General features: G+C 37.6%; 1 pseudogene; it reads left to right on the forward strand.

Moving 5' to 3' along the window:
* The first annotated feature begins 2,689 nt into the window (after positions 1 to 2,689).
* On the forward strand, positions 2,690 to 10,202 carry LOC122142858 (annotated as a pseudogene).
* The last annotated feature ends 5,258 nt before the right edge of the window (positions 10,203 to 15,460 follow it).

Raw genomic sequence — 15,460 nt, forward strand, 5'->3', positions numbered from 1 at the left:
TGTTAGTAAGACCCGTATGTGAAAAAATGCATTCAGAGAATTGTGTACTTAAGCTACAAATTCTAAAATGAACTGACATTTGCCAGTTATATTATAAGAATGTGTGGTGTAATAATAAAATGTGTAATGTTTGATTTCTGTTCAATTTTTTTGACCGAATGCATTGTTTGTCATGGATTTAGGGCCCCAAAATGTGTGTAAATACTGGGTCTCAGAAAAATTTTTTGATTTTTAGTAAAGTTGTATCTTGATGAAAAATGTAAAATTTTGTCATTCATTCTTGGTTTGTTTTCTACACTCCTGGTTTATTGTACAGTTTTCAATACTTGAGTGAAGATGAAGTGTAAATAGGTGACATGTATTGCACCACAAAATTCAAATGTGTAAATAAATCTAAAACTTATTATAGTTGTTGTTTTCTTTTTAAATTCGGGTTATGACTTGCTTTTGCTATATATACAGTATATTTACAGTATAAAAAATTATTAATATAGTTGTAATTTTTAACAATTTGAATCAACCCAGCCAGCAATTTGCTAATCAGAAAGCTTTAAGGCATTCCATTTTTCAGCGCTTTATAAAAATAAATACATATAAATGATTAGAAATGTTTAAAATTATTAAAAGTAAATTATATAAAAAATATTAAATATGATAAAGACTGAATCTAAGAGTTGTAAAGCCCCGTCACATCCAAGAAAGATATGCGCACGCGCGTCGTCTTTTAAATTCTCGACCCTCGAGCAGGATGTTTGATGGCGTCGAGTTTGCATCACTGCTGAAAAAAAAAAAAAAAAAAAATCGTTCTGAAAGTGATTTCAAACGATATTTTTTTCCCTGTGCCTTCATTGTTATCGCTGTTGGTGTGGGACTCATGTCTATTCTTTAATTATCGAGAAAATTTTTTTAGAAACTATATCTTTATGCGTTATTTTTTATAGCTTTTCGTGCTTGTCTTTCTCAAGTGCGTTCGTGTCTCATCCGGATCGACTCAGCTATGGGGTGTGGTGCGCTCCGGCACAAGGCAACGCAACGTGCTTGTCTCTCCATTCATGCGGCATCCTCCCTTAGTTTACTTCCTGTCCACGTGGTGCATGTGCGAAGATGTGGATACTTACACTTTTTTTAATAAACTGATTTAAACGTTACACATTTGAAACGTCTTCGCTATGTTGAGGTCGGATCACCAGATCAATATGATGGTCCGCGTAAGAAGATAAGTTTAATCTGTAAATAATACGCAAACGCAAGCGGGCGACGTAGAGTGACAGTTAGGTTTAAATATCTCTGTTAGCCATGTTCCTCACTTCACTAGGATGAGTGTGTCCCTTGAGATTGAACCAACCTTGTTTTTATGTATTACGTCAAAACTTTTGGCTCGGTCAATGCTAGTCTAACCTTTACTCTTTATCACAATGTACTAGTTTAACCCCGTTTTACAAAATCTTTTCAACCCTGTGTTATTGTTTATCATTATACTGTACTAGTTTTTATCCCTGCATATTATTGTGTACTAGCATAAACCCCTGCTAGTCAACTCGTATCACGTGTCGTAGACTGTCGATAATCAACATACTATAGTTAACTCTGGGGTATTTTATAACTTTGAGTAGTTCCAGTCATCATTTTTTATTGTAATTATTTTATATCTGTGAGAGGATTCTGTTGTACTAAACTTATATGCCAGGGTTTTATCTGAACACTTTATTTCTATGTAAAGTAAGCTCATTTTATACAGATTTTCAGTTATTGCGTGTATTTAAGTTAAAACATTAGAAGCAAAATTATTTAAAAATATGTAATTTTTGATGATAGACTCTCTGATTGGAAAACGTAGTGAAAAATCACATTTTGGGAATTATGATATTAACAAGCCAGCCTCTTAATTCTGTTTCACATCTGTCATTAAAGAGTCCTGTGAATGTATCTGTTGTAGCATACACTAGCATGCATTAGCTGTAGCTGTGCTTAGTATGAATCTTTCATCACAAGGCTTGTCCAAAAGGAACAAGGTAATGATAAGAAGCGACTAGCTTCAGAAAACTGTCTGCAAACTTAGTTAAGCCAGCAATCTGAAGCCTAGCCGCCGAACAAGCTGAAAGAATCGGCGAGTTTAAGCGATCAGAGCTCAGCTTATAAGAAACAACGCAAAGAACCATCTGATCGCGGCTGTAAACTTCGGCAGGCCATTTACCGATGTCCTCCCATAAGACCCTCAAACCCCTGGAGCGCTATCAATGAAATGAAACCGGTGAGAGAAACGGCTCATATGAACTTCTCATGCTAGTTTATTAGGATAGTTTCTGTAATACTGGATGTATCATACACAGAAGGGGAGGACGAGGAGGACGGGAGGAGTTCCTGGAGTCTCTGCCTGTAGACATGATGGACGACGATGACCTGGAACAGATCAGGCACGCCATGGCAAAAACTCGGCGAAAGCTTCCTTTCCGGGAACTCAGGAGACATACTCATCCTGGTAAGCAGCGAGAGAGCAGCAGCACGCTTAAAAACATTTAGATTTCTTCTCTGGTCAGGTGCACTCTATGCGATTAAGCGTCCGCTGATACTGGTTCTGTTTTGATGATCATAGCTTGCTCCTCTTTTCTTTGCAGCACCTCCAGTACAATGCAAAAGCGCAAGTCCGAGCAGCAACCGGTGAAGAAGTACATGAGAAGATGCCCAGAGTATGCAGCAGGAGGAAGAGAAGGAGCTCATCCCTCTGCTGCCCATCAAAGACAAGAGCGGCCTGATCCCACATCAGAGCATGGAGAAACCTGGTGTGGTGTGTGGAATGTGTGGGTGATGTGTGTGGTGTTGTGTTGTGTGTGTGTTGTGGACTGTGTGTGTGTGTGTGTGTGTGTTCAACCGCCCGTGACTTTTCAGTGAATGCTGGGAAGGATTTGGTTAAGTTTTGTCTGATTGTGCTGTCCATCTAGTTTTTGCCGGAGGCAGAGGAAGAGGAGGACAGCTCAGTCGACCAGGGATGAGTTTAATCAAGGTGGACCGGTGTGTGGACTTTTCTTGTATTTTTTCAAATGCAACCTTGTAAATTGGCTTTAATCTCAAGGGTGTGTTTCTGAAAGTGCTGTGGTAGTTTTCGTTGCCAATGAAATTTCCAAACTCGAAAATCCTTTTGATTGCACTATATTAGTTAATATTTTGGATCATTTAGCTACAACATTGGCATTGTTCATAGTTCTCTGATGTGGGTTATCGTTTTACTCAATGTCATGCAGGGGTTTTATTACACGTATTATTACATATCTACAGTACAGGTCAAAAGTTTGGAAACATTACTATGTTTAAATGTTTTTGAAAGAAGTCTCTTCTATGCTCAGCCCAAGCCTGCATTTATTTGATCAAAAATAACAGAAAAAACAGTAATATTGTGAAATATTATTACAACTTAAAAATAATAGGTTTTCTATTTGAATATACTTTAAAAAAATAATTTTTCCTGTGATGCAAAGCTGAATTTTCAGCATCATTACTCCAGCCTTTCAGATGTCACATGTAACATCCAGTCTATCACATGATCATTTAGAAATCATGCTAATATTCCTGATTTATTATGAGTGTTTGGAAAACAGTTCTGCTGTCTAATATATTTGATGAATAAAAAGGTTAAAAGAACTGCATTTATTCCAACAAAAAAAAAAAATTCTAAATAATATATATATTAATAATATATTTCTTTACTATCACTTTTTATCAATTTAACACATCCTTGCTGAATAAAAGTATGAATTTTATTTAAAAAAAAAAAAAAAAATTACTGACCCCAAAGGTACTGAACCAGGTAGTGTATATTGTTCTATACAAAATATTTATATTTTTAAAAACATAGCTTCTTTTTTTTTATTCATCAAAGTATCCTTAAAAAGTATAACTTTGGTCTGAAAAAATATTAAGCAGCAGAACTGTTTCCAACTTTGATAATGAATCATCATATTAGAATGATTTTTTAAAGGATCATGTGATAATGATCCTAAAAAATTCAGCTTTGCATCACAGAAATAAATGATAATTTAAAGTATGATAAATTTAAAAACAATTATTTTTAAATTGTAATTAATATTTCACAATATTAAGTTTTTTAATTTTCTGTATTTTTGATCAAATAAATGCAGGCTTGATGAGCAGAAGAAACATTTCAAAAACATTAAAAATAGTAATGTTTCCAAAACTTTTGACCTGTACTGTTATATATTTTTGATTTTGTTTTTAAAAAAATATCAGAGGAGGAACCCGAGATCGTTCACTGTTAACCTCCTCAGGAGCAGCTAGAGCTTCGCGCTCAGCAAAGCTGACGTAGAAGAAAACTGCACATTGGCAAGTCTGTCGTCTGCAGTGCTCGCAGATCCAACGTCAATGTAAGACAGCCCTTCACAGTCATCTTCTGGCTTTGATCTGGACTGTGGGCCCACATGTATGATGACCTTCCTCCCTGTCGCAGATCAAGAAGCTGAAGGAGGTGAGGGCCATGCTGATGGAGACGGGAACCAGTGCGTCGCCGTCACCCCCCCCCCCCCCCACGTCAGAAAGCTGGTCATGGTTTCCCTCCTGGAGGTCTGTTTAAGGGACATTGTGCCGTCGTATCGAATCCGACCGCTGACGGAAGAGGAGAAAGCTGCAAAGGTGCAGTGCCCCACTGTTAAATTAGATTCCCCTTCACCCTTTGTGAAAATATGTTGAAGCTATTTTAGTCCAAAACAAGCTTTTCTTGAAACTGAGCTGCAAGAGCAATCAGGAAGTTGCTTGGGTTTTCTGATGACAGACATGAATGCACACCGTCACATTTCTGGCTAGCACACTTTGAAGGCTCCCACATGTGCTTATGAAAAAATATCTCAGATTATGGTTTTAGGAGGTCTTCAATTTGGAGAATTGCAAAAAAAAAAATTTAATAGCGATGATTTAATGCACGTTCAAAGTCTCACTGCAGCACTGTCACACATTCAGAGCAATTCGCAATCAATCAATATCATACATTTTATGGCAAACTACTGCTGATGAAATGCATTCTTTACTTTATGGTGTTTATATTGTAATATATTGAACCTGGGTGGTAAGAATGCATATTTGGAATTTCTTTCTGAGTGAGATTTTAAAGCATCAGCGTTTCAAAATAAGAGTCCGGCTGTATATAATAAAAAAAATTCTGGTCATTGTTGAAGATTTTTGAGTGCCTACTAAGCTGTAATTTAACATTTAGCATCAAGGTAAACCCTTGACAAGCTTCTTCCTGGACTGCTGCTTATTGAACGCATATTATATTATTATATAAGAACGTTATATTAGTTTGTGTTGTCTTTCTGTTTAAACAAATATATATTTGTATGGGCACAATCCAATATCAATCAATCTCTATAAGTGTGTGTATTGATATATTACACTACAGACATATACTAACATCAGTGAATTTGAGTTTGCAGTTACCTTTTTGCAAGAATCTGACAAGTGTTTGTTTTGTCTGAGATTTGATTGGTAATGTTATAGAGTGTTAAATTTATATTCGTGCATGTCTTTAAAGTCTTCAATATGAGTTTTAAAAACTGCTGATGACCCTGTTTTTCTTTTGAAAAGGTGATGGTTATTTTCAGTCCTGAGAAGGCAGGGTTAGACACATAAAAAGCTCAGCAGCAAAAACAGAGCTGATTGTTTTTAACAGTGAGAGTGAAGAATGCTCATCAGAAGGGAACTCTTTGGATCACGGACCCAGAAAGAAAACAATATTAAAATGCAAAGAAATAAATGACCCATTTAAGGGCATTTTCTGTTCTTCCTCCAGGTAAAAAAGAGAGACGCTAGCAGCTGAGGGAGTTTGAGGAGGGTCTCGTCAGCCAGTATTAGTTTTACTTGGAAGATCTGGAACAGACAGTCAAAGTACAATCAAGTGCGCTCTGTTGCTCTTACCGGCCCATCAGCCCATTGGTTCTCATCCACGGCCATCTGATGCTGTTTTCAGACTGGAAGCAGAAGAAAGCAGACCGAGGAAGTCAGGCCGTGTCTCTTCAGAGTTATAAAGGTCTTGCTGAAGTGGCCATGTTGGTTCCGGTGCATCTGTGATCTCCTGGGTAGCTCTGCACACTTCGCAATTTTCACAACAACATCGTAGTCATGGTGGTCCTCTGATGCGCGACTCTGTCAAGAAGGTCAGTCTGCTAGCGATATTGCTGGAAAGACGTCAACATTTGGAGATTTGCTCATCGGTTGGATGCTGTGTTTGCGCTCACAGTCCGAAGTGTCTGAGATGTGCTGTGTGAGCCGTCAGCAAACTGCTGAAGCAGGATAAACTGGGCCCAGGCCTCGTTAGCCGTGGTGAATGGTCATCTCAGGCATGGTCCAGGGCAGGGAAACTACAACGTCAAACCTGAGGTACAAGAGCTTCTTAACACTGTCAGTGCTGTACAGAACAGACGACAAAATGTACATGACCGAAAATGATTGAAATGATTGAAAGGACAGTTTAAAAAGTTTGAAAGACAGTGCTTTTTTAAAACTTGTGAAACATGTTGTGCTTTTCTTTCAGAACATGGTCAGATGTTGACTATATTGTTATAATTTGTGAAAAAAAGTTGTTTTAAAAATTACGGTGTCATTATTAGTAGTAGTAGTATTTTTATGTAGTTTTTATTATAAAATTTTTAAATTTAAATTTACATTTTAAATTAAATTTTATGCATTTAGCAGGACCTTTTATCCAAAGAAAGCTACTTCCAGTGCCTTCAGGCTATCAATTTTTACCTATCAGGTGTTCCCCGGGGATTGAACCCCCAACCTTGCGCTTGTTAACGCAATGGCGCTACCACTTGAGCTACAGGAGCACATATTCGCTATATTAAATAAATAATAAAATATATATATTAAAGTCGCTGTATGTAAAGATTTTGAACTCTACTAAAGCATAACAAGTCAGTTTTTCTCTCTTTGAAAATGTGCGTTCAGGGCCGGAATGTCGGTTTTTGTTTTGGTTCTGTGTGACTACCGCCCACTGTTAGTTAACTCCAATTGTTAATTTTTCGGCACCCTGGGTTGCCAGTTGTGGCAGGAAACACAGCGCATTTTCGTTTCATTCATCGTCAAAGTGCGCTTGTTCCTGTTTGTGACATCAATCAATCTGCGCAACCTGCGTCTGTCAAGTCTGAGGAGGAGTAGCCATGTGAAAAAAACCCTCTCCAATATTTTGGAATTTGGACTGCAATACCTAGTTCAACCACTCGCTGTCAATCCTACATACAGCACCTTTCATACGTATTAAAATGATATTTTATAGAGTTCTTGTAACCCTAAAATTATTATTTATGTTTTTAATTAATCTTACTTTGAATTATGTGTTTCATAATAAATTAGTTAGTTAAAATTATCTAGTAATTTTGTTATGTTTTGGTTATTTAATTTCAGTTAAACCATAATTGAAAATGAGAAATGTTGGCTTGAAAAAGTAGCTAAAATATGTTTGGTTTTTTTGTATTAAGGTTTTACATACTTTATTTTTAATTTATTACTTAATCAAAATATTTATTTAAAGTAGTGTATTTCAAGTAATGATCTGTTTTTTATGGTTTTAGTGTTTTGTTAGTCTTGTATTAACGCTGGTCTAGGAGTGTTTGTATATTGCAACAACACAAATAATATTTATATAAAGAAAAAACCCATGAAAGTAAAGTTTACTATAGTGTAGAAGAAGTTGCACTTCTGATAAATTCTCTGATTCTATTGGCTCACGTCAAACTAAATCCGCAAGGGTCAAGGTATCATTTTCTAGACTGTGACTTAAGCCATGTGTTAAGTTTGTGATGATTTTTGAGTGTTTGAATGGCTGATTTTTTTGCTGAGGTGTTGTGCCGTGAACACACAGGTGCTGAACTGTCTTCTCTGTTGAGAATAAAAGAAGTGGAAATGGGGAAAGATACAGAAGATACTGCGCCAAAAAAGAAGTTCATGTCCTCAAGAGAGAAGCGGACAAATTTGTCCAGGATGCAGCGGAAGGTTTGAACTGGGGCTGAGTGTTATTTCACATAAATGTCATGATTTGAAGTTTTCTAGGTCATAAGTAGTCTCTTCTGCTCGCCAAGAATGCATTTATTTGTTGAAAAATAGTCAAAACAATGACATTTAAAAGAACTGTTTTCTATTGGAATGTAATTTAACTGATAATTCATTCCTGTGATGCAAAGCTTCATTTTTAGCATCATTTCTTCAGTCACCACTGTGACCTTGATCAAATCTTCTCGTCCCACACAGTGGAAAAAAGCAGAGGAGAAGCTACAGAAAGAGCTTCTAGAAGCTGAGGCTTCAGAGAGCAAGGACAAGAAAATTAAATTGGTGAGTCTTGGATGGAGAGCTCGTGTGTGAATGTGTTATTGCAGGAGCTAATGTAATGTGTATTCACTTTGGCCCATCGTTTTATTCCAGCACACAGAGACGCTGAACATTGTGTTCCTCATCTACTTCAGAATACTGAAGAAAGCTCAGAAGTCCATCTTACTGCCCTCCGTTTTAGAAGGTCTTGCGATGGTAAGAGCCCACATGATGTGTGTAGCTGCTTTATTATAGTGTTATTACACTGTAATAAAGCATTCTCTGTGTTCTTGATTAACATGCTTCAAACTGTTTTCTTGCAGGTTTGCTCATTTGATCAACCTGGAGTTCTTCGATGATTTGTTATCGGTGCTGTACGGCCTCATCACATCAGGTGTAAGTGTTTCCACCAGGAGCGCCTGCTTCACGTCACATTTAACAACATTAACATCTCAGCGTTTGGCTTTCTCTCAGGATCTGACATATCGCGCGAGCCTTCACTGCATCCTCACATCCTTCCACATCCTCTCAGGACAAGGTCAGTGCCACCACAGCTCTGGTTTCGCAAACATCTCGTCCTCCCTGAGCTAAAATACATGTCTGTTTGCAACAGGTGACGTCCTCAACATCGACCCTTTGAAAATTCTACAACCACTTATACAAAACTCTGCTGACGCTGCACGCAGGTGAGATCTCCAGCGTCTCTTTGTTCTGCACATGCAGGGACACTCACAAATTCTTCTCACAGTTACCTTTATTCCGTGGTGGAAACGAAAAACAGAAACAGAATTTTGAGATTTAAACTCTGTAGTTCTAACAAACTAAAAGTCAGAATTGTAATATAAATGCAGAACTGTGAGATAAAAATTCCGAATTAGAATTGTGAGAGGAAAAGTCACAAGTTCTGGTGGCAGAGAAAGAGGGTTTCCATAAAAATGTCCTTAAAATGATTTGCTACGATTAATTCCCAGGCTTGTTTTGCATGATTGCATTTGTTGCTGTGTTTGATAAGTTGAAGCTCTGTGTCAGGAAGTGAAGGTTTTGTTCTCTTGAACACATCAGATGGGATTTGTAAATGTTTTATGCAGTATTCAAAATTTTTTACACACATGTTCTGTTGTCTTGCATGGGCTGCAGGAGGAAGGAACGAGGACACGGCGATCGTGCTGCAGTGTTCTGGACGTCCTGCTGACCAAACGCAGGAAGCAGGTGACTCTGCAGAGGGCGCAGGGCTTCCTGAAGAGACTGAGCACGCTCAGTCTGCACCTGCTGCATGACTCAGTGTGGGCATCCTGGCGGCCAACAGGGCGCTGATGCATGTGAGCCAGTAACGCCTGCCTCTCCTTCATCTTTGTGCTTTCTGAGCTGAATGTGTATGTGAATGAGATATTTTGTGTGTGGTTTTTGTGTAGACCTTCCCTAAGTGTGACATCCTGCTGGATAATGAAATGCAGGGCAGCGGTGTGTTATCTGCCAGAGCTGGATGTGCCCGAGTACGCAACCCTCAGAACACGGCACTTGTGGGAGCTTCACTTACTGAAGGTGTCTACAACTCAGTCACCGACAATCAGATTAAAACATTAAAAACACATAAAAACAAAATTAGTTGCACCTTACTGTAAGTTAGGTCAAAATTGAATTGTTGAGAGAAAAAACATTATTTCATTCAGAAATAATGTGAAATACTGGTCAATAAAATGAAACATTTATAGACATTACAAACATTTATTTTCTCTCATACCTCAACAAATTCTTCAAAATGAATGGTATTCAGAACAGGTATGCAAAAAAATACTACTACATGTATAAAACAAACAAATTATAGTGGCAAGCCTAAATGAATTTATTTTGAAGCCAAAAGGCTGTAATCAGTTCTGTTCTTTCAGATGGAACACTATCACACACCCTAATGGTGAGGAAGTTGGCAGCTGCTCATCTGAGGGGAAAGGCGCTCCTAGTGAAGGCTCAGGTGCTCCTCAGCATGGAGCTCAGGCAGAAGGTACAGAGGCAGCCGCCTCTTTTTTCAGTGGTTCATTTTGAGTAAGATGGCTGTGGACGATATTTTTCATTGCATTTCTCAGGACCCCAGTGCAGCTGTTTGAAGACTAACAGTGTTAAAGGATCATGAGCTCTCAACCCTCCTGTTGCAGGACCCCCCCTCAAAGAAAAAGGTCTTTCCATCAAACTAACAATGTTTTAAAATAGTTCTTTTGGCGTGTAGTTTTATCTTCTAAATTTTTATTTCTCGTGTTGCAGGAACATTTCACAATCGTGATGCGTTTTTAGATTCTGAGCTAAAGACTCTGATTAATGCTGGCTCTTTCAGAACGAGAGCGGAGCTGACGAGTCTAGACTTTCACAATCACAACAAACACAGCAGGAAACACGAATGACTGCAAATTAAGAGCTGAAAAGCTGTTTTGTGTCAGTTGTGTGTAAAATAAATGCTCCAAGATACAGGCAGTCTTTGAGTCTTTGTCATGTGCACTGATGTAAAAGTAACAGTTTCACCCAAACATGGGTTTTTTTTCAACACTTTATTTGATGAATGCGGTTGATTCAGTGGTTTCAAGTAAACAAATAAACCAATATTGACATCACAATATTGATGATTACATTCCTATAGAGCTTTACGTGTGCTGAAAACCATCACTAGTAGAAAGGTCAACATGTTTTGGACTCCAAACAGATGGGGTAGTTCTTAGAGTAATTATCACCTGAACGAAAATAACAGTATTGTGTCACCACTAAACAATTGCTTGTTTCCAAACAAAGCGATGGGAAATATACATTGAAAAGACAATGCTGTAGTGGACCACAAATAAAATACACTCAATGGTGCCTACAGTCACTTAAATGTCAAAATATTTAATATCTTTGAAGACAGTGCTAAAAAAATCTAAATTACAAAAATACAAACATTATACATGAATACAGTACGGACAGGCTGGAGGAACATGTCATGGCCTTAAAAATAAATTAATGCAGATTTCATAATTATGTACTCTCGTTCATATGTACACATCTGGAAAAGCACAGCCGACCTGGGCTAGTAAACGTTCAATAAATTATGAAAGATTTCACTTCAAGAAAGAAACATGGACCACTTAAAGTTAAAGAAAATAAAGAAAGGAAAGCTTTAGGTGATTCAAACTGCTATGCAGTGATTTAGAAATCACATGAATATATTACAGCAAAATTTAATTTAACACAAAAAGGGAACTGGCTTTCAATAATTACAGAGGTCATATGGGACATATATCTCTAATGTATTGATTTTAAAATTAAAATATTCCCAAACAAGCACTGCAGTTCCCATGAAGATCTCAAGCTCTCCATAAATGCTAGAAAAAAATACTTTTGAAATAAATATTTTTGCATCTGCTGCTGCAAAAGAGGGAATTAAAACAAAACAAAAAAAGTGCAAAAAGAAAAAAAATATATAAAAAATTACTAGCTATAATAAAATAAAGAAATCAGTAACATTTTAAAAAACAACATTTAAAAGTGACGTTTTCTTCAAATGCTTGTAATACTGTAAATAGATTCGAGGCAGTTATTACAGAAAGGTACCCACTCAATAGCTTGCATTTTTTTTGCTGTTGGTCATTAAAATGCAGTGCAGGACGTGTGCTATGAAAGCCATCAAATTATATTAGCTGCTAAAATATGCAGAACAAATCTGCCTTTGCATCTTTCTACAAACATCTTGTGCATCAATTGCTGTGAACTCGAAACAAATCACAAAGCCATATTTTACATTCAGAAAAGTAATCCTAAAGATTGAAAGTCAATAATTTTGCTTCTAAAAACAAAAACAAAAAAGGATAGTGTTACACTAACGTGCTGGGCGCATTATGCTGCTTGATTTCATTTCAGCAAATCCAAAAAAGGGATGTAAATAAAGTTTTTAAAAAGCTTTCAGAATAGCTGGACTTCAAGGTAATGTGCAAAACCACAAATAAAAAATGAAATGCATACAGATGCATTCACTTACAGTACTGTGTTAAAAAAAGGAAAAGAAGTTTAGAAGTGAGGAGAAACTGCCTTCATCTGACATCCGGTGACGTGCTGAAGAGACTGAAGCCGTCTTCGACCCATCAGCAAGCCCACTTCACCCAGGCCATCGTGTTCTGCACGGGACGAGCTCAGGCGGCCGTCAGGCTGGACTGTATCTCAGTGAACACTAGAGGTGCTGCTCTGGGTCTGGACTCATTTATGCAGCTTCCCAGTTCCACAGCAGCGGGAGGGTCCAGGGGGACGGGGCAGGGGCGCGATCGCTCGGAGAACCCAAGTGTCCCTCGGCTATCCAGGCCTTCAGCCCCATCGACAGAGACCTGAGAAGAGACATTCACAAACGAGCCTGAATTTGCATTTCTGACGCAGAGTTCATTACCGCTGAATCTCAATTAAAAGAAATCGTCAATATTTGTATGCACATGGTAACGGAGGTTGGTAAGATTTTTGAAATGTTTTTAAGTCTCTTGCAGCAAGGCTGCATTTTTATTTGATCAAAAAATACAGTAATATTGTGAAAATATTATTACAATATAGAATGTGTTTCTGTTTGAATACATTTCAAAATGTAATTAATTTTTCTGTGATGCAAAGCTGAAATTTTCAGCATCTTTACTCCAGTCATTCAGTGTTAGTTGACATGAATCAAAGTGAGGCTGTGAGGACATAGACATGCAGTGTTTTCAGATGTTGTAACTTAAGCTAATTTTTCATAAGCTGCAAGAATAACAGGCTCATATCAGTTGCAGCAAACTGTATACGGTGTGGACCCTGATTGAGGTCTATTAAATAATCACATGCCCTTAATCTTTTTTTTCACTGAGAGTAAAGACATGGTGCACTGTTGATTAATACATTAGTTAATAACAGAAAACACTAAACCTCAGGTAGCACTGCTCCACAAAGCAGTGTCCTCTGCCAGCTGGGATACCACACCAAAATCAAACCTTGACTAAATCAAACATAGGAACAGTTCACCCAAAATGAAAATTTCAATGTTTCTTCTTGGGAACAGATTTAGAATATAGAATTAAAATAAAGAATATATATATATAAAAATAAATTCCATCACTTGCTCACCAATGGATGCTCTGCAGTGAATGGGTGCCGTCAGAATGAGCCTCCAAAAACAGCTGATAAAAACATCACAATAATCCACACCACCCCAGAACATCAGTTAACATGATGTTTTATTAGCTGTTTGGACTCTCATTCTGACGGCAACCCATTCACTGCAGAGCATCCAATGGCGAGCAAGTGATGGAATGCTACATTTCTCCAAATCTGTTTCAATTGACAAACTCAATTGCATGGATGAGTACATTTTCATAAAATTTTCATTTTTTGGACACCAGTTGAATGTGTCCCAAGTAAAGCAATCTGTTAGATTTTAGTCTGACTCTGTAATAAGTTGTGAGTTAGTGTCTAGTACCTTGTGAGAGCTCCATGCACTGCACACACACACTGCAGAGCGTTCCTTCACTCCGAGGCCCTCTGGCAGAGGCACCATGCCATGGGACATGCAGCATTCTCTTCCTTACTGTGTGTCGACGTCGTGAGCCGCTGAACCGTTCGTGTTCACAGTCAAGCTCCGAACTCCGACCGGTCAGCTTCCGTAACTCACTGGCAAAAGACACGCCCTTACGCTTGTCCTCACGAGCAATCTGAGCGAGAAGAAAATGCTATTAATATAATGAAATCAATCATTAGTTATTATAGTGTGTGTATATAAAAATCAATTAAAATAAAAAAAAAATATTGTTGAAGTTTGACTTTTCCAAGGCCTTATAAAAGGTTTTCTAAAAAAACATGTCTATGGAACATTCTTTTTTTTTTATATTATATTTTTATCCTAAAATAGATAAAAATAATTTATACAATTTTATTTTATAAAGATGTATAATGTTTCTTTTTGAGTGCAAATCTACACACAAAAAAAAAACACTTTAATTCTATAATCACATGATAGGACAATTGATGGAAATTCAAAAAAAAAAAAAAAAAAAAAACTACGAGTTCAAAAATGGGGAGTGGATCACATAAGATGTATTAGACAAAAAAAAATAAAAATAAGGATCCAATAAATTGAACATAAATACATTCGTTACAAAAAATGTACTTTTTAAATAAATGTTGTCCCGATTCATATTTAAAAAAAAAATTATGTCTTGCGGCTAAAAAGAAATTCCACAAAAATATTTATCAGCACAACTTTGATAATAATCAGAACATGTTTTTTTGAGCAGCAAATCAGCCATATTAGTATGATTTCTGAGAGGATTCATGTGACACTGAAGACTGGAGTAATGATGCTGAAAATACAGCTTTTGATCACAGCAATAAAATTACCATTGTACATTTTTTTTTCACTAGAAAACAGTTCACTATTACTATTTCCATATTACTGGTGTTCAACTGTATATTCGATCAAATAAATACAGCCTTGGTGAGCATAACAGAATTTTGGCAACAAAAATAATCACATTGATCCCAAAGCTTGCTTAATAATGATATGTGTTCCTTCAGGTCTTTCGTTGGGGAAAAATATGCACCTAAGTAATGTATTTTTTCAGATCTTGCGTGCACATGAATTTTTTTTAATGCAAGTGCACGGAAAAAAAAAAAGCCTTCAGTCCCTCAAATGAATAAGTGTTTCCTGCGCCTTGAGTTTGAGGATGAACTTCCCAGCTCGACCCTTCGCAGCGGCTTCTGAGGCCTGGAACACACACTCATGGTCGGCAGCACACGCTGGCACGGTTTAGCAGAGGGAGGATCTCTTTCCAGCCGCGTCTTTATTGACCTCCTCATCATGACGTAGTCACATGGGTTAGGGTTGCTCTGGATGCTCAGAGAGTACTTGGCTTTGCTCAAGAGTCTACAACGAACCACAGCCGCTTTAGATTTTCTGATCATTAACGTGACAGGCATGAGATGTTTGTTTGAGTGAAGCTGCGGTGGATCTTTCTGACGCTGCTGGAGTGATGTCCTGGGCGGTGCTGTAACGCAGGGCTTTGATGACAGTGTGAGGCTGCTCAGGTGAAACATCATGAACCTGCCACGAGGGAACGTGTCTTCCTCCTCCGCTGCTCTCCCTCCTCCACCCCCTCCACCACTGCACTCTTCTCACTGATGTTCT

This window comes from Cyprinus carpio, unplaced genomic scaffold, assembly GCF_018340385.1.
Source record: "Cyprinus carpio isolate SPL01 unplaced genomic scaffold, ASM1834038v1 S000000262, whole genome shotgun sequence".
Classification (NCBI taxonomy): Eukaryota; Metazoa; Chordata; class Actinopteri; order Cypriniformes; family Cyprinidae; genus Cyprinus; species Cyprinus carpio.